General features: G+C 40.9%; 1 protein-coding gene and 1 long non-coding RNA gene across 3 annotated transcripts in view; one reads left to right on the top strand and one right to left on the bottom strand.

Moving 5' to 3' along the window:
- RALA (RAS like proto-oncogene A) overlaps window positions 1-15,994 on the bottom strand; it is an 82,855-nt gene extending 66,861 nt beyond the window's left edge. Inside the window, exon 1 of one of the 2 annotated variants that reach the window (XM_017506159.2) lies at window positions 15,416-15,994. The gene's annotated coding sequence lies outside the window, so the exon portion shown is untranslated. Of the gene's footprint in view, window positions 1-14,814; window positions 15,347-15,415 lie in introns of those variants that run through there. The other variant, XM_017506160.2, reaches the window with a different exon arrangement.
- A 429-nt stretch (window positions 15,995-16,423) lies between these two features.
- Window positions 16,424-27,960, top strand: part of LOC119467905 — a 28,314-nt gene continuing 16,777 nt past the window's right edge. The window contains exon 1 of the long non-coding RNA XR_005196539.1: window positions 16,424-16,787. This is a non-coding gene — a long non-coding RNA (uncharacterized LOC119467905). The remainder of the gene's footprint in view (window positions 16,788-27,960) is intronic.

Genomic DNA, 27,960 nt, shown 5'->3' with positions numbered 1-27,960 from the left:
TCATGGGCAGGTCTAAATTGTCCATGTCTAAGTGAGTGTGGGTGTGTGTGTGTGAGGGCACTCTGCAACAGGACGGTGTCCTGTCCAAAGTTGGTTCCAGCCAGGTTCCCTGAGTTGCCAAAACAGGCTCTCGCCATCCAAGAGCCAGAACTGGAAAAAGTGGGTTGGAAAATAAATGAATACAAATTATCAGAAAATAAACATCTATAAAGTCTATGATAATTGGACAAATGCATGAAAACACAGGATATGGTATAAAAGTGCTCAGAAAGCCTGCCATATTTGTGCTTATTCCTCTCCCTCTCTCTGTTTTTTTTTTTTTTTTTTTAAAGGAACAGGGTCTCACCATGTTGCCATGGTTAAGAGTGCAATCATGGCAATTCACAGGCTTAACCATAGTGCAGCCACTGTACAACCTCAAACTCTTGAGCTTAAGAGATCCTCCTGCCTCAGTCTTCCACATAGCTGTGACTACATGTGCATATTGCCACCATTTCTTTTTGGACTGCATGGTGGCAGAAAGTGCTCCTTACAATTTTCACTTTGTAAAGGTTTCTTCTTTGATTTGACCAACCACCACTGCAATTGCTGTCACTCACTGATTCACCAAAAACTGAGTAAGTAATAATATTACTTGTTTGTATCAATCTTTCTTAAAGGTATGTATGTATAGCTCACAATTATTTCACTGTTTAGAAGTGTTTTGGGTCTTGATTTAGAAGTTTGTGATGTTTTCGTGAACAGAAATATGCTGTAGAAACTCTTGTTTATATTAATTAACCTATGGTAAAACTAACTTTGTTATATACCATTTCCCTTAAAGTCACATTTTCCAAGAAACTACCTATGACATTAAGTGAGGACTTACTGTATAACAACTGTCAGTCAAGATGCAGAGAAACAGAAGCCCTGAAACATCATTGGTGAAAATGCAAAATAATGTGCGGCTACTCTGAAAAACAGCTTGGCAGTTTCTTAAGAGGTTAAACATAAATGTACTATACAACCCAATAATTATACTCCCAGGCATATATCCACGAGAAATGAAAACATATGTCCACACAAAGACTTGTATATGAATGTTCACAGCAGGATTATTCACAACCAAAAAGCGGAAATGATCCAAACGTCCATCAGCTTATAAACAGATTTTAAAAATGGGCTGGACACAGTGGCTCATGCCTGTAACCCCAGCATTCTGGAGGCCAAAGGGGAGGACTGCTTGAACCCAGGAGTTTCAGACTATCCTGGACAATACAGGGGGAACCCCATATCTACAAAAAAAATTTTTTTTTAATTAGCCAGGCTTGGTGGCACGTGCCTGTGGTCCCAGCTACTCGGGAGGCAGAGGTGGGAGGAATGCTTGAGCCCAGGAGGTCAAGACTGCAGGGAGACATGATGATAAACAAAATGTGTTAAATCCATATCCACAGATTGGAATACTATTGAGCAACAACAAAAAAAAACAATTACTGACACATGCCATAACATGAATGAACCAGAAAGACACTATGCTCAGTTAAAAAAAAAAGCCAGACACAAAAAAACTGCACATATTGTATGACTTCATTTATATGTGCCATCCAGAAAGGGCAAATCTATGAAGATCCCTGTTCTACCCATAGAAAAATCAGTGACTTGACACTAAATGTTGTTCTAAATTTATGAACAAGTGACACACTCCTGTAATCCCAGCTATTCAGGAGGCTTAAGCAGCAAGATCACTTGAGGCCAGGAGTTCGAGGTTAGAGTGAACTGTGATCACACCACTGTACCCCAGCCTAGGTGACAGGTCATTCAGCGTAAATGACAGGATAAGATCCTGTCTCTTAAAATACAATTTAAAAAAGAGAGAGAGACATTAGGAAACAACTGGGAAATCTGAATCTGGATTAGCTATTAGAGGATGTTATGGACTTATTACTAATTTTCTTAGGTGTTACAATAGTATTATGCAGGAGAATGCCTTTATTCTCTGAAAATACAAGCTGAAGAACACAAAAGTGAAGTTTCTCCAGCTTACTTTCAAATAGCTATAAATAAATAAATAAATAAATAAATAAAAGCATCCATACTCAGAAAAAGCAAATGTGGCCAAAATGATAATTGGTGATTGGTGAATATAGGTGTAGGGTATGTAGGTATTCAATATACTATGTTACTCTTTTCTGTAGGTTTGAAATCTTTCAAAACAACAAGTTGGGAGAAAATAGCACTCTCATTTCAAACCACAGCCAAATGTAAAAGGAATCACCAATACAGTTCTCTGTGCATTTAAAAAGAAGCACATAGTTGGTGTATAAATACTGTCATCTTTTTGGTCCACCTGTGTTAACTAACATACAGAAACTAACAGAGGGAACAAATGGAAACTAAAAGTATAAAATAATTATTCGGAGACTGAACCAGTTAAAGCTTTACAAAAATGCTATTGTTAAGGAATACTTTTTGAAATATTATTTAAGTCAAAGCAACATAATTAATTGGTGCTAAAATCTTTAAGGTATAGGTGTGTTCAAAAAAACTGGTGAATGAAGGTCAGTAAATGTTCCTATGTGGAAGAACGGCTATCCTTTCTATATCTCTTGGCTGATATAAAGATCAAATGAGATAATATATACAAAAGTGCAGGTTCTATTAAAAAAATTAATCACACTTTGTACCTTCTGTTAATAGGAACAGAAATACAGGATTAAACCTAGCATCATTTTGGGTTACTTTGGCTATAACTGGGGCTCCTCAATTTTATAGCCAATGCTACACGAACAATTCACTTAGACAATGTCAGTATTCATTATGAATAATTCCCCTTCATTACACTTAGATATTCTATTTGCTACATCACAAATTTTAACAGTGCGCTCTTAACAATTTAACATTTTAATAGCTTGAAACTCATCTCATATGGTTTGACTCTGTGCCCTCACCCAAATCTCATGTCAATTTGTAATCCCCACATGCTAGGGGAGGGAGCTGGCAGGAGGTGACTGGATCATAAGGATGGTTTCCCCCATGCTGTTCTAGTGATAGTGAATTCTCATGAGATCTGATGGTTTAAAAGTGTGGCACTTCCCTGACGCCCGTCTCTCTCTCCTGCTCCACCATGATGAGATGTGCTTGCTTCCCCTTTGCTTTCCGCCTTGATTGTAAGTTTCCTGAGGCCTCCCAGTCATGATTCCCGTTACGTCTGCAGATCTGTGAGTCAATTAAACCTCTTCTCTTCATAAATTACCCAGTCTGAGGTAGTTCTTTATAACAGTGTAAGAACAAACTAGCATCACGTCAAATACACAAATGGAAAACAGAAATTTTGTTAATGAATCAAAAGGAAAGTCCACCTGGAAGTTGAAACGAAAAGTCACATTTATAGTTTTTACAATAAAAAAAGTGTTCTTGGCACTGGAGATCTAAGAAGAAAAAACATATATGATATGCTAAAATACAGATAACTTCATACACATAGGGGTGCTCAAAGTATCCTAGCAAATGAAGGAAGACAGAAATTATATTCACTTGAATGGCTATAATAAAAAAAAATAAGACAATAACAACTGTTAGTGAAGTTGTGGAAAAACTAGGAACTCTCATATGATGCCAGTGGGGATGTAAAATGGTGCAGCTGCGTTAGGAAAGTTTGGCCAGTCCTCAACAGGTTAAACATGAAGTTATCATATGACCCAGCAATTCCACTCCTAGGTATATACACCCAAGATAAATGAAAACATACATCCATGCAAGAACACATACATCAATGTTCATGTCAGCATTATTCAATATAAGTCCCAAAGTAGAAACACCCACATGTCCATCAACTGACGAATGGATAAATTATGGCGTACCCACACAATGGAACATTATTCAGCCATAAAAACAAATGAAGTATTGCCACATGCTACAACTTGGATGATCTTGAAAACATTATGTTAAGTGAAAGTAGTCAGACACAAAAGGCCACATATTGTATGATTCCATTTATGGAATCCAAAAATTGTACAGGATAGGCAAGCCTGTAGAGCAGGGTCACAAACTGGTACTAGTCCGTGGCCTGTTAGGAACTGGGCCACACGGCAGGAGGCGAGCGGAGGATGAGCGAGCATTACTGCCTGAGCTCCACCTCCTGTGAGATCAGTGGCAGCATTAGATTCTTATAGGAGTACAAACTCTATTGTGAACTGCGCACGTGAGCAATCTAGGTTGTGTGCTCCTTATGATAATCTAACTAACGCCTGATGATCTGAGGTGGAACAGTTTCATCCCAAAAACATCCGCCTCCCCATCTCCCACAGTCTGTGGAAAAAATGTCTTGCACAAAACCAGTCCCTGGTGCCAAAAAGGTTGAAGACCACTGCTACAGAGACAGAAAATAGATTAGTAGTTGCCAGGAGCCGAGGGGCAGAAAAAATCAGGACTGATGACTAATGAGTATGGCTTTCTTTTTGAGAGTAATGAAAATGTTATGGAATTAGATATTAGTGATAATTGTACAACTCTAACTATATTAAAAACCACTAAATTGTACTTTTTTCTTTTTTGAGACTGGCCTTGCTCTGTTGCCCAGGCTGGAATGAAGTGGCAGAATCTCGGCTCACTGCAACCTCTACCTCCTGGGTTCAAGTGATCCTCCCACTTCAGCCTCCTGAGTAGCTAGGACTACACACAGGCACACGCCACCAGGCTTGGCTAATTTTTCTGTGTTATTTTTTGTAGAGAAGCTTGGTTAATTTTTTTTGCATTTTCTATAGAGATGTGGTTTTGGCATGTTATCAGGCTGGTCTTGAACTCCTGGACTCAAGCAATCTGCCCACCTTGGCCTTCCAAATTGCTGGGATTACAGGCGTGAGCCACCACAACTGGCCAAATTGTACATTTTACAGGGCAAATTTTATAGTATGTGAATTATATCTCAATTAATCTGTTATTATAAAGATTCAGGTCCCCACTGTAAAAAAAATAATAAGCAAAGGAAATAAAGACAATTCACAGACTAAGAAATAAAAATGATCAAGGAATGTACAAAAGTCAAGCAGTTGCAACCAGATAAATAGAAACTTCAACAAAACAAAGAATGGATTTTATGAACTGGACCAAAACAAAACATAAAAGTAAATAAGCAGAGCAAATAATCAAGTTTTATTTTATTCTTAGGGACCAAGAAAGCTACTGAAAATTGCAAGCAGCAAATAAGAATGAAGTAGCAGGCACAGAGAATTGTCTTAGCTGTATTATATAGACATGAGAAACAGGAAGACCTTGGAGATTAATAGGGTAGTGGGAAGGTTACCAATTATTCAAGCATTAAATGACTAGGGCTGGTGTCCCAGAAACCTAAGACTTCAGGGGATGGAGATTTTCTATTACAGACTAAATATTTTAGGCAGAAAGATGATGGAAGACAGATTTCCCTCAAACTAAAAATGGTAGTGGTGGGGGGTGGACAGAGGAAATAAGACAAAAAAAAAACAAAAACAAAAACAGAAAAGATCACCCTCCTGCTGAGGCCTGCCATCAGGGTAGCTGCATGTACCACAGGACAAGATCTGAGGATCTTCAAGGCAGGAAACCCCCGAACTCTGCCCCACCCACATCTGAATTTCATACCAGTGAGGCAGCAAGGCCCAGAGAGAAAAAGTTGACCTGAGTCACAGGAAAACTGAAGATAGATAGCTGGAATGGACCAAGGAATGGACCAAAGTAATGAGGGATCCTCAACCTAGGGAAAAGAAGAGATCATTAAATACTCCACCTACCAGCACTCCTGGGACAGCAAAGATGGACAACAGGCCATGGACTGAGAGTTCTAAGGAGTTCTAGGAAAAAATTCATTAGCATATTGGGCAATAAATTAATAAATATCCTACAACCCTGCCCTCCTGGGAGAGGAAATATAAGAATGACAGAGAAAGACAACAGGATGTGGTCTGAGTGTTCACATAGTGACCTGGTAATCTTGAAATTGTAAGAATCTACAGAAAATATGCTAATTGGACTTTCTGGATAAATTCGATGGCAGTGAAATAAAAACTCTCTCCAGAACTTGGGAGACCGAGCACTGGTGTGCAACAACCAACACCGCCATGTGGATGGAACATGTGCAGGATGCTGGGCCAACACCTGATTTCATACCAACACATCATTCCTGCCAGATGACTGGATCTGCATAAATAAAACCTGGAGAAAGAACTGCCTCAAAGCCAGATGTCCCATGCCCTACACACTTGTCAAGAACCACTGACAGCTGTGTACTCTAGTATTCCCCCCCAGTGGATAAACTCATCTAATTACAAACCTGTTGATACGGTTTGGCTAGGTCCCCACCCAAATCTCATCTTGAATTGTAATCCCCATAACCCCACCTGTTGAGGGAGGGGCTAGGTGGGAAGTGACTGGATCATGGAGGCCGTTTCCTCCGTCCTGTTCTCATAATAGTGAGTTCTCACGAGATCTGATGGTTTTATAAGGCAGTTTTTCCTGCTCTTGTGTGCACACGTTCACTCTTGCTCTCTCTCTCACACTCTTTCTCTCTCTCCCCTTCTCTCTCTCATCTGCTGACATGTAAGATATGTCTGCTTTCCCTTCCACCATGACTGTAAGTTTCCTGAGGCCTCCCCACCCATGTGGAACTGTAAGTCAATTAAACTTATTTTCTTTATAAATTATCCAGTCTCAGTATGTCTTTACAGCACTGTGAGAACAGACTAATACATCTACCTTGCTATATGACCTAGAAATCCAAGAACTCAAGGCAGCACCATAATAAAAAGCAAGCCTTGCTCCTCTGCAAAGCACAGACACCACTTAAGACTAAGAAGGCTGAAAGGGAATCCCTTGATTTTCATAGACCTATGACAGCTTTAACCTAGAAGGGAAAAGGAGGTCACCCTGTGGAATTTATAACTAGTTGGGGAAAGAACATAATGAAATCCAGAAGAACTGTGTAGAGAAGCAAGAAAACTCAGGACTGGTTATATAAACTGAGAAACCATGGAGCAGTTACCATGCTAAGCACTGTATTTTGCTACCATGCACTAGGAAAGTCGACCTTTCCTGCCTCTCACCACATCCAACTCCTTAAGTATCTTTTGTTAAAATGTATTTTTAAGAAAACTGAGATGAGGTCTCACTCTGTTACCCAGGCTGGAGTGCAGTGGCATGATCTCAGCTCATTGAAGCCTCCCCTCCTGGGCTCAAGTGATTCTCCCATCTCAGCCTCTGAAGTAGCTAGGACCACAGGTGCACACCACCATGCTCAGCTAATTTTTTGTACTTTTTGTAGAGATGGGGTTTCACCATGTTACCCAACCCGGTCTCAAACTCCAGAGCTCAAGCTACCTGCCAGCCTCAGCCTCCCAAAGTACTGGGATTACAGGCCTAAGCCACCACGACCAGTCAGTCTCCTTAAGCATCCCTTAAAGACACAGCGAAGGACTGTATGCAACCTTGAAAGGTATATACATAGCTAAATTATTATCTAGGTTGAAAAGTACATATTTGTATGTCCATGGTGAAGATAATACAATGAAATAATCAGTACCTCTATTAAAGACACTGTTAAACTGCTATTTAATATTGTTCTGGAGATATTAGTCAATGCAATTAGATAAGATAAACAGTTAAAGGCATAAAAACTGGAATAGAAGGAAAAAAGCCTCTATTTACAGATGAGATGACAGTGTATCTGGAAAGTCTGAGAGAAGCAATGAGTGAAAGTAATTGATATGATTTGGATGTGTGTCTCCTCCAAATTTCATGTTGAAATGTGATCCCCAATGTTGGAGGTAGGCCTAGTGGGGCATGTTTCAGTCATGGGGGCAGATCCCTCAGGAATGGCTTGGTGCCGTCCTCACAGTAATGAGTGAATTCTCAATCTAGTAGTTCACGTGAGAGTTGGTTGTTTAAAAGAGCCCAGCATCCCCTCCTCTCTCTCACCCCCTCTTTCGCCATGTGTCACATCTGCTGAGCCCTTTGCCTTCCCCCATAAGTAAAATCTTCCTGAGGCCTCACCTGGCCAAGCAGATGTTGGTGTCATGCTAGTACAGCCTGCAGAACCGTGGGTCAAACAAATCTCTTCCCTTTATGAATTACCCAGTCATAGGTATTCTTTCATAGCAATGCAAAAGAGGCTAACATAGTAATTTAATATGAATTTTGCAACGCGGTAGGAAAATATGCAGAAATCAACAATTATTTGTATACATGGATAACCAGTTAAAAGACATAAATGACAAGAAAATTATAATAGAAACAAGAAAGATAAAATAGCTTAGAAATACACAAGAAATGTTGAAAACTTATATGAAGAAAACTATAAGCCATTCCTCAAAGACACAAAAGTAGAATTTAAAAAACGAAAAAACATTGTTTTAGGTGAAGATGTCTCAACACCATCAAGATGTCAATTATCTAGCTAGGCATGGTGACACACACCTGTACTACCAGCTACTTGGCAGGCTGAGGCAGGAGGATCACTTGAGCCCAGGAGTTCAAGGCTGCATTGACCTATGATGGCACCACTGCACTCCAACTGGGCAACAGAGGCAGATCCTATCTCTACAAAAAAGATCTCAGTTCTCGATAAGTTAATATAAGTTTAATATGATCCCAATAAAAACAGCAGTGAGGCCAGGCACGGTGGCTCACACCTGTTAATCCCAGCACTTTGGAAGGCCAAGGCAGGTAGATCACTTGAGGCCAGGAGTTTGAGACCAGCCTGGCCAACATGGCGAAATCCAGTCTCTACTAAAAATAAAAAAAAATAAGCGGGGGATGATGACGCACGACTGTAGTCCCAGTTACATAGGAAGCTGAGGCAGTAGAACTGCTTGAACCTGAGAGGCAGAGGTTGCAGTAAGCTGAGACTGCGTCTCTGCACTCCAGCCTGGGTGACGCAGTGAGGCTCTTGTCTCAATTAAAAAAATAAAAAGCAATGAATTGTTTCATAGAGTTAGACAAATTGATACTAAAGTTAATAAAGAAAACCAAAATATGCAAGAAGGTAAGGAAAACAAGGAAGAGGAAGTGCTATAACGGGGGACTAGCCCTATCAAATATTAAAACATACTACAAAGCCTCTATGATTAAAATGGTGTGGTACTGGTGCCTGAGGTCAGATAATCCAACTGAATAAAATATACCCAACTGCATATAGAAGTAGCAAGAATTTTTTTAAAAAACAGATATAATTGGGGCAACTGGATAGTCACTTGGAAAAGGATAAAATTAGATGCATTCCATGTATCATACATAGAAATAAACTCTGAATGGAACTAAAGGTGAGAAATGAAACTATATGAGTACTAGAAGAAAGTATGTGTGAATTCCTCTACAACCGGAAGGTAAGAAAGGGTTTCCTAAACATGACTAAAACTTCAGATGCAGTAAACTTAAAATTAATGTGTTTGACTATACAAAAACAATCTTTTGCATGGCAAAAAATCACCACAAGCAATGCCAAAAGATGACTTGGCAAAAATATCTGCAATATATGTCAAAGTTAAATGGCTAATATTCTTAAATAGGAAGAACTGTTAAAAGCTGAGAGGAAAAAAGACTGAAAGTCATATAGAAAGTGGGCAAATTGGCCTGACACGGTGGCCTTATGCCTGTAATCCCAGCACTTTGTGAAGTGGAGGTGGGCAGACTGCTTGAGCCTAGGAGTTCAAGATCAGTCTGGGCAACATGTTAAAACCCGATCTTGACCCAAAAATAAAAATAAAAAAAATTAGCAAGGCATGGTGGCATGCATCTATAGTCCTAGTTACTCAGGAGGCTGAGGTGGGAAGATCACTTGAATCTAGGAGGCTGAGGCTGCAGTGAGCTGTGATCACACCATTGCACCACTGCATTCCAACCTATGAGGGTCCAGCAAGAGTCTGTCTCAAAATAAAAAAAAGAAAAAGAAAGTGGACAAATAACCTGAACAATAAAAAGAAATATTAAAATGACCGTTAAACACATGAAAACATGTTCAATTCACTTGTAATAGAAGTATAAATGCAAACTACACTGAGATATCCTTTCTTACCTATTAGATTAGCAGAAATTAAAAAGCTGACAAAACACTCCGCTGGTGAGGCTGTGGGGAAACAGGCACTCTATTTTCACATGCTGCTGGTAAGAATGTAAAAGAGTACAACCCCATAGGACGAGGAGTTTGATGGTATCTAACAACTCTCCAAATGCATTTACCCTGAAGATTTATCTCCAAAAATACATAGACATATGTAAGCTAAGTTTTTCACTGTAACATCATTTGTAATTGCAAAATACTAGAAATTTCGTAAACGTTCAAGCGGAACATTAGTTGAAAAAACTATGGTACATACAATAGAGTACTATGCAGTTAAGAATTAAAGTTAATGGTTTCGGTTTATGTATATTGTCTTTCCACATAGCTACTGAGTTGTTAGGAGATAAATACTTAAGGTGTTCAGACCTAATTACTTAATAAACTCAACCGTCAGGTGTTTCTTTTGACCTAGGGATGCTGTGAAAAAAATTACTGCCATAATAAGGATGCCATGAATTGAGAAAGTGTGGGGACCTGACTGATAAAGGCCTATGAAGAAAGCCTTTTTTTTTTTTTTTTTTTTTTTTTTTTTTTGTGAGATAGAGTCTCGCTCTGTTGCCCAGGCTGGAGGGCAGTGACACAATCTCAGCTCACTGCAACCTCTGCCTCCCAGGTTCAAGCGATTCTTCTGCCTCAGCCTCCCTAGTAGCTGAGACTACAGGTGCATGCCACCACACCCAGCTAATTTTTGTATTTTTAGTAGAGATAGAGTTTTACCATATTGGCCAGGCTGGTCTCAAACTCCTGACCTCGTGATCCACCCACCTTGGCCGCCCCAAGTGCTGGAATTGCAGGCGTGAGCCACCATGGCCAAAGAAGGCCTTTAAGAGAGAGAAAGAATGTGTGTGTGTATAGTTATGAGGTTACTGTGGATTGTTTGGATTGTTGTCAACAAAATTTACAATAGGCCAATGAAAGTACTCTCTCTAGTGTAGTAAGGGCTGTAACAGATGTTATGACAGCACATAAGAGAAGCAACTGGCCCAGTCTTTAAGTTTTTTCTTTTTTTTTTTGAGGGATGGGATCCAGAGAGAAAACCTAATTACAATTTTTTGGAGAAGTATAACCTAAACGGAGTTCTGAAGGACCAGTAGGAATATACCCGAGATTAGAGGAAGGAAGAGAGGCTACAATTCCAGGAAGGGGAAATGAAGGACTGAGTAAACAAACACTAGCATTCCAGAAGCTGGGTATTGCTATAATAGAAGATCATCCAAGAAAAGAAATAAGGCTAAAGGGTTAGGTAAGAAAAAAAATAAAAAATAAAGAAACATGAAAGATAAAGGGGGAAAAAAAGAGAGGTAAAGAGTACATCTTGAAGGTTTTGTATATGAGATTAAGGAAAATGGAGTCTGAATTTTATTAATGGGCATAAAAGAGCCACAAGAAGATTTTAAGCAGAGGAATATCCCCATTATTCTAAGTAAGAACAGGAAAAGATCAGATGGGTTCCAACCACAGGCTAGAAGGCTGCTGTCGTAATCCAGAATATCTAGACAGGGTAGCTGAACTCAGTGTGCAGTCACTCAGTGGCAACCTCCACTTTCAATAGAGTACTATGCTAGCTTCTCAACTACATAGAAAAACAGATCCTGTGGCTTAGATGACCACAATCATAATCTTTTGGAAACTGGGGATCTTTGTCCACCTTCCCAATAAATCTGGGCGTATAAGCCATTTTATAATCTAACTGTGTCTTACTGTCCAAAATAACATTATCAAATCCTGACATTCAGTTTCAAAAGTAAATTCAGCAATAAAATGGGATCCCAGACTTTAAGGATACTATGTATGTCGGTGTTACGTCTACTGCATCTAATACAGGACTCTAGCTGTGAAGACCTTTAAGAAGAGTATCATTTTATGGAAGCATGCCTTTTTTGGCTTGTACAGACTACCCTCTTGACTTTGAGAAACTAAGTCATCACCTTCACATATAATTAAATCAAAGATGCAAATTCTCATCTAAAATTTACTCACACATCTTCTAAAAACCCATAGAACTTTAATTTCCTTTTTTCCATATGGCAACCCAAATCCTTATGAATGTGGTAAGGTAATAAGAAAGATGCCTTCAAGAAAAAACAGAATAACTATTACTTCTGGGGGCCAGATAATCAGCTGTTCTTTACTTAAAGGTATATCTTTTTTAAAAAAGACAGAGCGAGAGATGAACACATTCTTCACTTAAGTCTATTTAAAAGTACACAGGCTTAGAAAGAGGGTAGAGAATTATACCAGCACTGAATAGCAGTTAGACCATTACAACACCTCTGCCACCTTTAAGCCTCCATCTTAAACCCAGAGAAAATGATTTATGGTCTCAAATAGTTAAAAACAGACTGAGCACATCTGCTTCTTTTACCATTCTTTCTACTGTCCCCCATGGGTTCTCCCCTATTTCCATTAGTGAAAGAACTAAAAAACAATGTGATTTCAAGAAAAGGTCACTACAAATAGATTTATGGCATTCCTCTCAAATACGGATGATTCCGTTACTTTAAAAAGCACTAATCAAACACCAGAACTGAGTTCAAATACTTCATCAGGACACGTATGGAACAATGCCCAGCCATTTTCCACCATGGCACACATAGAAGGTGATAACACTGTATTTGTAGGTTATAGAAAAGAATGGCTGCTGCTTGAGGCCACCTGGCCAGGGCCACTGGCAACTCAGGCCACACTTGATGCCCAAGAGTGCTGAGAGGAATCAGGGTCTTCGCTTTCCTGAAGCTCCGGTTTCCGGCTCAATCAGAATTGCCTTTTCCACAGCCATTTAGGATGAACTGCAGTTAACAATTTCACTGCCCTCAGAAATAGTTACTTTCAAATCTAGGCTCTACTACACACAAGGTAGGTGCCTAGCCTCTGGCAAATAACTTCAATTTACCTTAATAAAGTATGGGAAAACTACCTGTCTTGCAGAAGTGTTGTGGAGATTAGAAATAATATAAGTAAAGCTCTTATCACTGTGCTTGGTAGGCAATCAACACATGAGAACTCTTATCACCAAGAGGGTTGCTGAATTAAAGAAAAAAAATCTAACCTCTGTATAATGGTAATGTCACTGAGATAAGAAATTGCTGGCTTCCAATTCCTTAGTCTCTAAAAGTTAAAAGGTTTTATAAAACAATGAAAATCATAAACTGTCTTCTTCAAAATCATGATCTTTTCCCTCATTAACATTCACAGCCTCTTATTCCAGTATTTTAAAAATAATTGTTCTTGCCACTCATCTACTAAAGAATACGATTGCATTATTAACTAATACACATAGCTACAAGAAGTGACACTGGTACATTTATTCATGTTCTGTAGAAGCTAAGCTCGGAGGACCACCACGAGATACTTGGAGAGGACAGAAAACATCAGCACTTCTTCTTTGAACCACCTTAATGTGAAAATAATCCAACCATCTATAGACAAAAATCTTCCCTCACAAATGGTAAACAAAATTGTTTTCTATAATTAGACCCCTTTTCCTTTGGAAAGCCCTGTGAAGAAAGTGTTATAATGAAGTACTGCTTCCCAACGTATGACTGCACACTCAACAAACGCACTATAGACCAAAATCTGGATCTTGGAAAATAAATATGAAAGAGGCTATTGGTAAATCATACCAAGGTCATATCAGGATGTCAGAGGATTGTATGTATTCCTGGGAACAATGAACCACTATAAGCAATTCTGGGATGCACCACGTTTTCCAAACAGTGGTAATTCCTAATTTCCTCTTTTTGATTAAGATAGGGTACAGTTATCAACCCCAAACATAAACTTGCTGTGTATCACCAGACAATCTCTTCCTACTAACTCTGAATATGCCCAAATAGTAAGCATTTAACACTGGAATACAAGTTATTATAATGTCCAGCACAATTTTAATATAATTTTAACCTTTCAGAGGAGAATAGTTTTGGAAGGCAAATAATTATTTGACTCTGCTGAAGAATGTAAAGCTGAAGTAAAGTCTGTATATGCCAAAAACCTAAAACAAAACAAACAGCCTAGCTCAACAAATTAACCAACTCCTGGATGGTGACTGTGAGATAACCTATACATTCATTCACTCACTGCAGGAATGTGTGAACAGCTTCTATGTTCAAGGCATACTGCATAGAAACAGTGACACGGCTCCTGCCCTGAAGAAATTCAAGGTCAAAAAACGATGTTTTAGGATAATATTTTATAATAGTGTATTATTTCAGTACAAGAGCCAGTTTAGAATAATATTAATATTACCAGAGACAAAAAAACGTGAGCTAAGGCACACTGAAATACATTAATAAACATACTGTAAGAGTTTACTAATGAAATCTGGTATCCAATTTCTGGAACATGATTAAAGTTGCAATTTCCCGGAAAAAATTAACTTATGACACATGTTTTATAAAGGTTGTTCCCCATACACACCACACAATTTGTAAATTAGGTGCTTTTCAGCTTGACACTTAGGGCGTGGCACGGGACTTCACATACTACCTCAGCGACACTTGGATGAGCTCTCACAAGTCTGGACATTTGGATTTCCAAGCAAAGGCCAGTTAACTCCCTAATTCTCCCTAAATCCTGAAACAACACTGCCACCACTGTGTGCCGTCACCCCCGTCTACTCACACACATATACCCTGTCTAAAGCATGCCAATCACATCTTCCACTTCTGGAAATCTTTCAGAAACGAACCACGGAGGAAACACCACTCTCCCAAAATGCATTCTCTTCCTCATTTTAGAAGCTAGGCTACCTGAATATGGGCTAAAGCTGTGCAAGCGCCCAAGGCCAGGTATTCAGTTCAGTGCGGGGAGTCTAATGACTTAAGTCTGAAAAACCCATTCCTTTAACTGGCAAAAAAACAAAAACAAAAACAAAAAAACCGAATTAAAAAATCCTGGCGGAGATGCTTAAAAAGCAGCTGTTCTAGTACAGGCATGGAGTGGAAAGAAAGGGAAGGAGGGGAGAGGGGCGGAGTGAGGCGCTGGGACTGCGGCGGCAGCGGGTTGCCCCAGGTCGCGGGCACCGCCCGGGCGGGAACTTGGGCGCAGTGGACTAGCTGTGCGGGGTGACCTTCGGACGAGGCCAACTCGGAGGGGCTGCCGGGCGCAGGGGACCTCGCCGCAGCCGCCCGCTCTCGGGGGCGTACTCGCCCCACAGCTGCGAACGCGGTGCCCCGGATTCCAGCCGAGCTCATCTCGCAGCTCGTCCCAGAGCAGAACGCGGGACGTGCAATCTCGGCAGCCAGAACCCGCGTCTGGGCCTCGGCCCGCCGCCGCCCGGACACACCCCCGCCACAGCCCGGGTGGCCCCAGTGCCTCCCCCGGCGGCCCGAACCGGCATCTCTCTCTCACCTGAACGGCGAGCCAGTCCGCCGCGCTGAGGGCTCCGGAAGCCGCGGCTGCGTGGCTCCGCCAGGAGGGTACACGGCCCTTGTCGCCTGGGAGGCCCCGCGCCCGGAGCGGTCGAAGGAGGAGTCTGACGGGTGGTGGCTGAGCTTAGGCGGCTGGAGGAGGAGGTGGACTCCGACGCTTCGCTCTGGGGAGATCCACCCTCCTCCTGGCGGCTCTGCAGCAGCCGCCGCAGATCACTTCCGGGGCGCTGGGGAGCGGGGCGGGGCGGCTGGGGAGCGACTTCCTGTCCACGGGCTGAGAGAAGGGTGATCCTGGCCCAGGCCGGAGAACAATGGCTCGCAGGGCGCAGGCTGCCGGGCCTCCGCCCGCTGCGTGCTGAGGGCTGTCTGCGCTTTCTGGCGGCCCCGCCCCCGGCTCTCTGAGCTCCGCGAGGTGAAGTCATCTCCCCGGGGCTCGGGAGTGGCCGCAGGCCTCGCGGAGGTTCCCGGATCTCGGCGTCGGCACCGCGATGTCCTTGTCTTTCTTTTGGGGACCAGGAGGGGGTTCTTGGGGAGGAGGGGAGTGCGGAGGCCGCCATCTTGCTTCTAGAGGGTCAGCTCCTGCTCCCTGGGCGTCTCAGGATTGAGGCCGCTGGGTGTCGTGGCCGGAGGTGTTCAGAGCAGAGCTGGCGACGTGGCATGTCGCGGGCCAAATCCCAGGAGGCCGGTCATCCGCCTGCCCTGGCTGGAGGATCTCGTGGCCGCCCTGGGCCTCATCTAACTGCTCGCCCCTGGGAGAATTCGCCTCCACGGACGGTCTGAGAGTTCTTTCTGAGGGGTCTGGGATCCCCTTTCGACACAGCAGGCCGGGTGTCGGTGTGGCACTGAGATTATCGTGCGGCCCCGTGGCACTGTGATTTGGTAGCTTGTGAGATGTAGTTTCACTAAATCCGTAAATTTAAGTTAGCAGCTACAGATTCTTATGTCTTGACATTTATATATTCGTTTATCTCTCTTTGCTCCCCACAAATTGAGTACCAACTACGTTCCTGGCATGAGTCATTCAAGGAATGTCCAATCTAGTAGGCAGACGGACATAAAAGCAAATAATTGAGATTGGAAGTATGGTATATCAAGGTACACAGGGTAATGAATGGATGGCTTTACTAACTGTAGGTTAGAGTTTTCAAGATAAATGGGCATTTTTCCACTACAAAAATAGGGGTGGGATGGCAAATCCAGATCTGAACAGAGAGGAAATCCAGCACGGGGACAAATAATATGTTGAGAAGCATGAGTAATAATTACAGGTCTTAAAGTTCAAACTTAGGTTGCTGAAAAAGATGAGGCTGGAGAAGACAGCAGGAGCCAAATCATGGATCATCTATGCCCTGGTGAGGCAATGAGTGGACAGACTACAATTTAAGCGATTCTGTTGGTAGAGAATAGATAACTTGGTGGTGGGGTGGAGGGGAAGGAAAAGGGCAAGCAGAGAGTGGACAAGGGGTCATTGCAGAAGTCTAGAAGAGAAAACTTAAGGACCCTTGTGTGAGTGGCAGTGAACATCCAAAGGAGATGGATTCCTAAAATATTCAACAGGCCAGATCAACTAATACTTGGTTGCTAGGGGCAGCTGCAGGATAGGAGAATGGAAGAGGCAATGATGATGCCTTGTTTTGCTTTGAGGGAGGAGTAGAATAAGGGTGTATTTTACAAAGTAAGATAAGGAAGTGTTAGGACTGGGAGGGACAGTCATTTTTGCAGGAAAAAATGAGTTTAGTTTTGGATCTGATGTGTGAAGTAAGAGTGGTGCTGTCTAATGGTGCTTGATACATGGGTCTAGAGTTCTGGGGAGGAGCTGGGCTGAAGTTGGAAACACCACAGGTTTACATTACCACATCCAAGCTGACTACAGTCTTAACGTCATTGAGCACAGTTTCAAAACCACTTCTCCTTTCTCCCTGCCTTTACTTGGGAAAATTACTGAAGTGCTGCATTAAAAAACCCAATATGAGTGATTTGTGCCCATTCATAGACCAATATTCTAATGTTTAATGGTCTTCTAAGGACCCTAAGGGTCAGGCTTAGCAGAAACTGGGTGTAACAGTGGTAACTATTAATAGTATAGCATCATTAACTCAAAAATGAAATCTATGTTTATATTTTAATTTTTTTCTTTTTTATTCTGTAGGAATTGCTCCATTCCAATAAAACATTTTAAATTTAATCATTGACAACAGTTAAGCTGGCCATAGGCTAAGGATTGAGGATGGTGGGTTGCACAAATATCTGCTGAATGGAGAACTAGAAGGAGGATGACTTCAAGAAGAGTAAGCAATAGGAATGCAATGAAAGACAACGTCAAATTCATTAGTCAGCCTGTCTCAGTTGCTTTTCGGTGGCTCACAGCTCTGCTAACCTAGCATAAATCAGTTAGAAATAGAATAGTTCATTTTGAGCAGAGGCTTCAGAAAACCACAAATAGTAAAAGCCCTATAATAACTACACCTGCAAACCAAAGACTAATTATTGGTTTTAGCTCTATATCCCTGTAGAACTGCATTTTTGAATACACACAAAAATGAGAAACTTGTTCACTTCTTAGATTATTTAAATACAGTATTTTCAATTTGCCTAGGATAAAGAAGCATTTAGATGTGTTGAACATTCATATAATGGATAATATACTGAACAAGAAATGAGAATAATTAGCTTGAGTTCGTTTTTTGTTAGTTGTTCGCTGTATGACCCTAGCAGTGTCACTTAACCTCTCTATGCCCTAGTTTCTTGACTGTAAAATAGAGATAATAATGTCTGTCAGTCGCATCTCAGAGATATAGGAAATAACAAATTAATGCTATGAAAGCTCTTTGAGGTACTTGGATGAAAGGGCATAATTGTAAGTACATATTATTAATAATTAGCTCTAATATCCAGTAGCACTCATGACCATTACTAACTTTGCTGCCTGGATTACTCAAAGAACATGAAGGATCCAGTTTTGAAATACACTTAGGTATTTTTTCTTGACTTGTGAATTTACTGTTTACTATTTATGATCAAACCTTGTATATTAAATATAGTTAGTAAAAGAGGGAAGTAAAAAGAAGTTTTCGTAACCACAACTTTTATGTTCATGCTACTCATAGCTAATATATGCTTTAGGGGAAAATACAGGGTAGGTAGGGATTTGCCAGAAGCATGCTTTAGAATTAATGATTAGTCTACTCCATTCAGTTAACTGGAATTTTTGTATTAAAAACATTACTCATGTCCCCATAGAATAATGCAGTTCCTATAGAATTTATATACAGTTAAATGTTTGACACAATTATAGTGAACATTCCTGTGAGACTCTGTCATTCTCATCACTGTTTAATCAGAAACACATAATGAAATATAGTCTTGTGAAGTTTTTTTTTTTTTTTTGAGACGGAGTTTCACTCTTGTTACCCAGGCTGGAGTGCAATGGCACGATCTTGGCTCACCGCAACCTCCACCTCCTGGGCTCAGACAATTCTCCTGCCTCAACCTCCTGAGTAGCTGGGATTACAGGCACGTGCCACCATGCCCAGCTAATGTTTTGTATTTTTAGTAGAGACGGGGTTTCACCATGTTGACCAGGATGGTCTCGATCTCTTGACCTCATGATCCACCCGCCTCGGCCTCCCAAAGTGCTGGGATTATAGGCTCCAGCCACCGCGCCCGGCTAGTCTTGTGAAGTTTTGTCCAATGTCTATCCCTAAAGTAGATGGAAATTTTTTCCATTAAGTTGGTGACTTCAGTATTTCTCTTTAGAAAAGTATATGCATAATGTAAACATTTAAATATATTGGTTACATAATGTGCATATTTATTTTTATATACTTGCTTATATACCACTTTATCAAATTCTTATATAATGTATATTAACTATACGTCTGGTAATGACAATGACAAATGAGCCTTCTTTGTGTTTTAGGGCCAGATAAAAAGGTAATTGGTTAATAGCCATTTGTCATCATTGGTGAAAAATCAACTCAAAGTCATGTTTTATTATTTGAGTTATGAGCATTATCTATAAAATGACACCTTGACTGGGTGTGGTGGCTCACACTGTAATCCCAGCACTTTGGGAGGCTGAGGCATGAGGATCACTTGAACCCAGGAGTTCAAGGCCAGCCTGGGCAACAGAGAGAGTCTTCATCTCTACAAAAAAATTTAAAAACACACCCACACACAAAAAGCTAGGCAGGCATAGTGGCACTCACCTGTGGTCCCAGTTAGGAGGCTGAGGTAGGAGGGTCCCTTGAGCCCAGGAGGTTGAGGTTATGGTGCCTCTGATCATTACACTGCACTACAGCCTGGGCAACAGAATGAAACCATGTCTCAAAAAAGAAAAAAAATCCATGACACCTTAACGTCTATATTATTTTATTTTATTTTCACAATTTTGTGAGATACAAGTTTTTCAAAGAAATAGACTGAGCCGGGCGCGGTGGCTCACGCCTGTAATCCTAGCACTTTGGGAGGCTGAGGTGGGTGCATCACCTGAGGTCAGGAGTTCAAGACCAGCCTGGCCATCATGGTGAAACCTCATCTTAAAAAAAAAAGAAATAGACTGAGAGTGCTGAAAGACTAGCCCTCTGAGACTAGTTTTTAAAGACTTAAAAATTCTACAGTTGTCAAGTAGCATACCTAAACAAGTAGCGTACCTAAACTCATATCTTGAGATTCTCAAATACATTGTTTATTTTAATACTTTATACCAGGGTCACCAGCTTGATATGACAGTTTGGCTATAAGGACATTTCTGGCTTATTATTGATTGCCTGCAGCATCTCCAAAATTCAGCCAAACTTGTTTTTAAAGCTGAAAAGTACAATTTTTTTTTTCTTTTTTTTAAAGACGGGGTTTCACCATGTTAGTCAGGCTGGTCTTGAACTCCCGACCTCAGGTGATCCGCCCACCTTGGCCTCCAAAGTGCTTGGATTACAGGCATGAGCCACCACGCCCGGCCTGAAAAGTACAATTCTTATGTTTATGGCTATGTCTTTACTGGCTTGAAGACAGGCACTTTGTTTTATTAATTTTTGTATCCTTCATAGTGTCCTTAATAAGGACTCAGAAAATATTTTGGGGATGAATAAAGTATATTGTGATGTTTGGTTGAAGTGGGGGAAAAACCTGATACAGTCACCTCAGAAACTTTTTTTTTTTTTTTTGAGACGGAGTTTCGCTCTTGTTACCCAGGCTGGAGTGCAATGGCGCGATCTCGGCTCACCGCAACCTCCGCCTCCTGGGTTCAGGCAATTCTCCTGCCTCAGCCTCCTGAGTAGCTGGGATTACAGGCACGTGCCACCATGCCCAGCTAATTTTTTGTATTTTTAGTAGAGACGGGGTTTCACCATGTTGACCAGGATGGTCTCGATCTCTTGACCTCGTGAACCACCCGCCTCGGCCTCCCAAAGTGCTGGGATTACAGGCTTGAGCCACCGCGCCCGGCCTCTCAGAAACTTTTTTAGGAGGCTGTACACATTTTCAGCACACTCAGTAAAGATAGTTTTTGTTTGTTTGTTTGTTTGTTTGTTTGTTTTTTCTTTTTTTTTTTTTTTTTGAGATGGAGTCTGTTGTCCAGGCCGGAGTGTAACAGCACGATCTCAGCTCACTGCAACCTCCACCTCCTGGGTTCAAGTGATTCTCCTGCCTCAGCCTCCTGAGTAGCTGGGATTACAGGTGTGTGCCACCACGCTCAGCTAATTTTTGTATTTTTAGTAGAGACAGGGTTACACCATCTTGGCCAGGCTGGTCTTGAACTCCTGACCCTGTGATCCACCCACCTGGGCCTCCCAAAGTGCTGGGATTACAGGCATGAGCCACTGTGCCTGGTTGTTTGTTTCGTTTTACACTTTAAATTGGTGGAAACATTGCCTCAATTTCCCATTTCATTTTTGATGTCATGCTTTGGAGAGATAAGCTTAAAGTAGGTGCTGGAAATGACAGTCACCTGTATAATATGCTTCTGGATATGTTTGTTTGGGCTTAGATATTCCAGATGACCCACAACAAAAGGGTCATCTAGAGTATCTAAACACAATTTTAATGAGAATGTCTAGAGAGTGGGGTTATGACAATTTAGGTCTTCATAATTCTTCCCTTCATGTCGACGACCCTTGTGGAATACATATTTCTATACTTTTTCTATCAAGGGATTAAAGGATAATACTATTAAGGATAATACCATTTGGTTCCCAAATGTGACTGCTTATGAGAATCGCCTGTGTGGTTTCAAAGGAAATTCAGATTCTCAACTTCTACTCTAAACAGAAAATATTTAGATTTAGGATTAGAAAATATTGGGTGAAGTCCAAGGCATCTGTAACTGTAATAACACTCTCCCTCGAATTCCAATGATCAGTCAGGTTTGGGAAATTCTGGTTTCAATAACTTGTTCAAGGTCACACAGAACGCTAAATAGAGCCAGCAACTAACTCAAGTCTTTTGAGTCCAAGTTAAATATCTTTTCATTGGACTTCTGCTGTCCTTTTACTGACAGTATATGATGGGGTAGGATGGAGAGGTGGGGAGAAAAGTAGCAATTTTAGTTTTTTTATTTTTATTTTTTACCATATTACATGCTTTTAAGATTAAATGAGCTAACATCCATAGAGTGCTTAGAATAGTATCTGGCACATATTAATTAAATGTAACTGTTCAATGAATGGGTATTGTCCAGTCACGGCATTCACTTTACCTGGGGTTAAATTAGGATATCAACTTTTTCTATGAAGAAAAAAGAATGTACGTAAATAAAGGTGGAATCTTTAGCTTTCATTTGTCATGGAAGCCCTGAATTTATTTAGCTGAAGATATTTCCATATTGTTTCTTTTCATCTTTTCTGATATATTAAGAAAATTTTAATGACATACTTATTAAATAAAATTGGATGTATAGCTGTGTAGTATTTTTATATTCTCTAATTTAGGATATAAGATAAGGATTTTACATTGTCTTCCTATCACTGAACTAGCTCCAAAATTGATTCTTATTGACATGTAATTACGTATTCAGTGTTTAGAAGTCATTGCTTGGCTTGATCTTCCAGATGAAATATTTCCCCAAGGTAATAGATATGCTTGCTTCTACCTTATTTCTCTGCAAGTTTTTTCAGTCTTTCAATCCTGAACAAGTTTTTATACTTGTTATAAATAAAATTATGCATTTTCATTACTAGTAAGCGAAGAACCCAATTTAATGCTTTAAAATGTTCTTTGATACACTTGGACAAAGTCTGAGAAAATAGGCCTTTGATCAGTACTTGTCACTATGAAAATTGACATCCATTTTAGTTTTTTGTTCAGTTTTATAAGTTGTATTATTTTTGAGGGATTACCCCATGCCACGCATCAATTTCAAGTGGCTCCTGTATTCTTTTAATGTGTGTGTGTGTGTGTGTGTGTGTGTACACAATGTCTTCATGCAGAATGCTGATTTAATTTTAAAATATACTTTGTCAAAATGAATAACTATATCATAAATGGATTGATTTATCCTGGAAAAAGGTAGAAGTAGAGATAGACCAGAACAGAAGATATTTAGAATGTCAGGAGGGATCTGGCAGGTAGAATAGATCAGACTAACAGAGAAGCCAAAAGAAGAATCAGGTATCATCAGTGATGAGGCAGCTACTGTCTGAATCCAGAGTCAGCCAAGGAAATGGGGTTAAATTACCACTTGTGAAATATTTATGGTATTTCAGACAGTGTATAAGGCACTTACCAAAACAAGAAATGGCTGTCTGGGTCCCATGAATCTAGGTAGTTTGAGACTTGAGAGTCAGAGAAAATAGTACTAATAAGCAGGATATTTATATTACTTTGTATTTCTATACTTACATACTTTATTATAAGAATTCAATTAATAATGAGATAGTGCATGTTTTTACTTATAATCAAATTAACAGGTTTTGAACTATATTCATTCCTTCCTCCTTCATTCTTTTTTACAATAGAGGCCATCATTCAATGTGTATTCTAGGTCTTGGCTACTCCTGTCTATTAGGGACCTTCGTCCATCAATTATTCTCTTTCTGTTGTGTCTTCAGCCTCTCTTTACTGGTTCCTTGCCATTAGCATTCTCCTTTGTTTAAAGTGTCTTCTTTGTGCATATCTTCCTCGTAGCTTCTGCTCAAATTCTCCTTTCTCCTAAAGAGAATTTTTGGGAGAATTATCTATGCTTGCTTATCACCAATTCCTCACCTCCAAGTTACCTCCAACCATATATAATTAGACTTTTACCCCCAATACTGCTGTGAAACTACTCTTAATAAACTTGCCAAAATCATTCCTCCTATGAGAGATATCTTATTTGTTAATGTTTCAACAGCATTTGAAGCTGTTGACCATTCTTTCCTTTCTGAAACAATCTTTTCTCTTGGCTTCTGTGATACCGTGCATAACTATTTCATTGTCCTTTGGATGCTTCTGTCTTTGCTTAAATATTGTCACTCTAAGGAATTCTAGGGCTCTTATCACTGTAGTCTAGTCTCCACATTCTTTTTGGATGATCTCATCTACACCCATGGTTTTATACACCCATGGCTTTACTTTCTATATTTTAGTGACTTCTAGCTATAAGCTCACTCCTAAGCTTGAAATCTATATATTTAATTCCCTATCTGATATCTTTTGAGTGTTTTGTAGGTAGCTAGCTCAAACTAGGCAGTCCAAACTGAACTGATGATAGCCAAATGACCAAAGCCAGAAATCTAAATGCTTGCTTCGAATTTTCTCTCTACTTCTTATACATCCATTCATTTACCAGGCTGTGCTAAATCTGCCTCCTCATTATTTCTCAGAATCACTCATTTAACTGTTTCCACTACCACTTTCCTAATCCAAGCCATTGTTACCACCTTAATATTGTTGCAGCACAGATTCAATGGGTTCAGACTTTTCCTGCTCTAAACTCGGTCTTCACTGTGCAACCATCAGGATCTGGGAGGCAAATGTGATAACTCCTCTGCTTAAACTACTTTAATACCTCCATTAATCTCAGGATAGTCTGGAATGGCTTGTCTTTCTTCCTAGGAGGGCAAGAACTCTGTTTTGTGTGCTGTTATTATGCCTATATTGGCTCAATTTGATTCTTTTAAGATGAATCATGGGCAAGTATTATGAAGGAAAGTACTTTCTGTGTTAATCAAGAGATAAGTTAGGTTATACTGCAGTAGCAGAAAACTTCAAAATCCTAGTGGCATAACATCACAAAAGCTTATTGCTTGCTCATGCTACATATACTCTCCTCACTGTTACCTAAGAACCTACCTGTTGGAAGTTTCTTTCCTTCTCACTGTTACCTAGGAACCTACCTGTTGGAAGCACCAAGTGACATGTGTTTTCACAGTCACTCCAGGTGACTGTCAGGTACAGAAAACATGGCAGATCTTGCACTGGTTGTTAAAGTGACATACTTGCACTCATAATTCATTGACAAAGCAAGTCACATGTCATGCCTATGCAAAGCAGATAATCAAACCATATGTCTGGAAGGAGAGGGAAACATAAACATTTATATATAGCCCAATTATATCATGCCCTCTATCCTAGTTGAGACTCTTTTGGTGGCAGGTGACATAAAACCAGCTCAATCAGCCGGGCGCGGTGGCTCAAGCCTGTAATCCCAGCACTTTGGGAGGCCGAGGCAGGTGGATCACGAGGTCAAGAGATCGAGACCATCCTGGTCAACACGGTGAAACCCCGTCTCTACTAAAAATACAAAAAATTAGCTGGGCATGGTGGCGCGTGCTTGTAATCCCAGCTACTCAGGAGGCTGAGGCAGGAGAATTGCCTGAACCCAGGAGGCGGAGGTTGCGGTGAGCCGAGATCGTGCCATTGCACTCCAGCCTGGGTAACAAGAGCGAAACTCCGTCTCAAAAAACAAACAAACAAACAAACAAACAAACAAAAAAAACCCAGCTCAATCTAGCTAAGGAATGGTCAGAAAAATATCCCTTCAAATTTAAAAAGAGAATGAAAAACCAGTGTGGTGGCTCATGCCTGTAACCCCAGCACTTTGGGAGGCTGAGGTGGGAGGACTGCTTGAGGCCAGGAGTTTGAGACCAGCCTAGGCAACATAGCATAATTTTGTTTTTGTTTTTTGTTTTTGAGATGGGGTCTCCCTCTGTTGCCCAGACTGGATTGAGGCTCACTGCAATCTCTGCCTCCCGGGTTCAAGTGATTCTCCTGCCTCAGCCTCCTGAGTAGCTGGGACCACAGGCACACACCACCATGCCCAGGTAATTTTTATATTTTTAGTGGAGATGGGGTGTTGTCATGTTCGCCAGGCTCGTCTCAAACTCCTAACCTCAAGTGATCTGTTCACCTTGGCCTCCTAAAGTGATGGGATTTCAGGTGTGAGCCACAGTGTTCGGCCTCGCTTATTTAAAAAAAAAAAATTAGCCGGGCATGAGGGCCTGCAACTGTACTCCCAGCTACTCAGGAGGCTGAGGCATGAGGGACTGCTTGAGCTCAGGAGTTCAAGGTTACAGTGAGCTATGATTGCACCACTGCACTCCAGCCTGGGCAACGGAGCAAGACACTGTTAAACAAAAGAGCGTGAGGAGGGGGATTATAAGACAACAGATCATAAAATTGAAAAAAGTTTAACAACTGAAAATGCAGGAGTATACTTGGGCCTCAGTGATAACCGGAACCAGGACTCTTCCTCCAAATCTTGTCTCTGTTTCTGTAGGTTTACTTCACTTCCCTCCATTTCAGAATGAATGACTGCTCATATGGCCACTGATATCTCCCAGTCCTCATACCTCATGGCTGCCACCACACCAGAGAGGGCTGTCTTTTGGTTTTGTTTTTCCAGTTTCCTTAGTAAATCTTGGGTTGAAGCTCTGAATGGTTTGGTGGGAGTCCTGTGTCCACTATTAGACTAGCCATCTAGGAGCCAGGAGATAGAGTCATAGAGCACAACCATGATGCCTGCTACTCACCCCTCAAAGGGCCTGTGATGGTTAATTTTATGCATCAGCTTGGCTGGGCTGTGGTAACTAGCTATTTAATCAAACTCTAAGTGTGGACATGAAGGCATTTTGTATATGTGGTTAACACCTGCAATCAGTTGACTTTAAGTAAAGGTGAATACCCACAATAGTGTAGGTGACCTCATCCAATCAGTTGAAGGCTTCACAAGCAAAGACTGAGGTTTCCTGGTGAAGAAGAAATTCTGCCTCAAGATTGCAACTCCTGCAGCACTTCCAGCCTGCCCTGTGGATCTATGGATTTTGGACTTGCTGGTCTCCACAATTGTGTGAACCAATTCATTAAAATAAATCTAGATAGCTATAGATGTATCTACATATCTCTGTCTGCAAAGCTGTGACTGATTCAGGGACAATTCCAGGATATGATGGAATCATTGTAATGCGAGCCAGGTGGCTACCCCAACAGTATCAGTGACAGGAACAGGGATGACACACAGAGGAAAGGGAAAGAAAAAAAGGGAAGTGAGAATAAGAAAAAGTACATATGGTAAATAATATTAGAATATGGCTATGCATCACCTCAAAAGGGACTAGCTTTAAGTTATCTAACTGCATCATGAGGATTCACAAAACCATAATATGTATATTGAAATTGTCATCCCTTTCTAATTCAGATTATTTCTTCATTTGAATTACTTTCTCAGCAGATGGTATGTTTTCTATAATTCATGTCTTACCATGTTTTATTTTTCTTATTTAACATTCTTACAACTGGTCACCTGTTGCTGCTGTAACAAATTAATACAAATTTAGTGTTTAAAACAAAAACAAATGTTTTATTTTACAGGTCTAGAGGCTGAGGTCTAAAATGGACTGGCAGGACTGTGTTCCTTCTGAAGGCTCTAGGGCAGGGATCCCCAACCCCCGAGTCACGGACCTGTACAAGTCTATGGCATTAGAGACCAGCTGGCACAGCAGGAAGTGAGCAGCAGATTAGCCAGCATTACCACCTGATCTCCACCTTCCATCAGTTCAGCAGTGGCATTAGATTCTCATAGGAGTGAAACCCTGTTGTGAACTGTGCATTAGAGAGATCTAAGTTGTGCGCTCCTTATGAGAATCTAACTAATGCCTGATGATCTAAGGTGGAACAGTTGCATCCCAAAGCTATCCCCCACCAGCCATTGGTCCATGGAAAAATTGGCTTCCACGAAACCAGTTCCTGATGCCAAAAAGGTTGGGGACTGCTCTAGGGGAGAATCCTATTCTTGCTTCTTCCAGCTTCTAGAGGCTGTTCAGTCCTTGACTTGTGGCCCTCTTCCATTTCCAAAGCCAGCAGTCTCATCATTCCATCCTCTCCTTCCACCATCATATCTCCTTTCCAACTCTGACTGTCCTGCCTCCCTCATAGAAGGTCTCTTGTGATTACCTTCAGTTTACCAAATAATCCAAGAGAAAATCCTTAATCACATGTGCCAAATCCTATTGCCCCCCCCCTTTTTTTTTTTTTTTTTTGAGACGGAGTTTCGCTCTTGTTACCCAGGCTGGAGTGCAATGGTGCGATCTCGGCTCACCGCAACCTCCGCCTCCT

This window comes from Cebus imitator, unplaced genomic scaffold (genome assembly GCF_001604975.1).
Source record: "Cebus imitator isolate Cc_AM_T3 unplaced genomic scaffold, Cebus_imitator-1.0 Scaffold349, whole genome shotgun sequence".
Classification (NCBI taxonomy): domain Eukaryota; kingdom Metazoa; phylum Chordata; class Mammalia; order Primates; family Cebidae; genus Cebus; species Cebus imitator.
The sequence above is the reverse complement of the archived record's forward strand: the minus strand, read 5'-3'. Positions and strand labels throughout refer to the sequence as shown.